This window comes from Nicotiana tabacum, chromosome 4 (genome assembly GCF_000715075.1).
Source record: "Nicotiana tabacum cultivar K326 chromosome 4, ASM71507v2, whole genome shotgun sequence".
Classification (NCBI taxonomy): domain Eukaryota; kingdom Viridiplantae; phylum Streptophyta; class Magnoliopsida; order Solanales; family Solanaceae; genus Nicotiana; species Nicotiana tabacum.
In genome coordinates, this window is record NC_134083.1 from 111,172,649 (window position 1) to 111,173,225 (window position 577).

The 577-nt window shown below is 40.2% G+C and overlaps 1 non-coding gene across 1 annotated transcript; it reads right to left on the reverse strand.

Annotated features, from left to right (window-relative positions):
- Positions 1-261: 261 nt before the first annotated feature.
- On the reverse strand, positions 262-368 carry LOC142180445 (small nucleolar RNA R71). Its single transcript, XR_012709070.1, has one exon. It is a non-coding gene; the product is annotated as a small nucleolar RNA R71 (small nucleolar RNA).
- Between the last annotated feature and the right edge of the window lie 209 nt (positions 369-577).

The window sequence follows — 577 nt, forward strand, 5'->3', positions numbered from 1 at the left end:
CCAAACCCTCCAAAATTGTTGTGTCTTCAGAGGGAAGATGAACGAAGATCCAAACAACCATCTAATGGACTTTGAGGATATTAAGAACACCTTTTAATATAATGGTGTGTCACAAGATGTAGTTTACTTAAGGGCATTGCCATTCACACTCAAAGATGATGCAAAGCAGTGGCTTTGATGCTTACCTAATGGATCGATTCGAACATGGGATGCGATGACCAGAAAATTTCTTGATAAATATTTCTCATCAGCTAAGACGGGAAATTTAGAAGAGAAATCCATAACTTCTACCAGAAAGATACTGAGACTGTGTTTGAAGCTTGGGAGAGGTTTAAGGAAATAGTCAGAAAGTGTCAACATAGCGGAATTGAACTTTAGATGCAACTCCAGGACCTTGGGATGGATTGACACCGGCCTCACGTAAAACATTGAGCAACGCAATTGGAGGACCTTGATAAAGAAGACTCCAGAAGAGATAGTCACAATTCTTGATGAGTTGTCTGAAGATGCAAATCAGTGGCCTTCTTAGAGTGCTGAAAGAAGAAGATCGACATGAGTTCACTAGGTTGATGCTAAC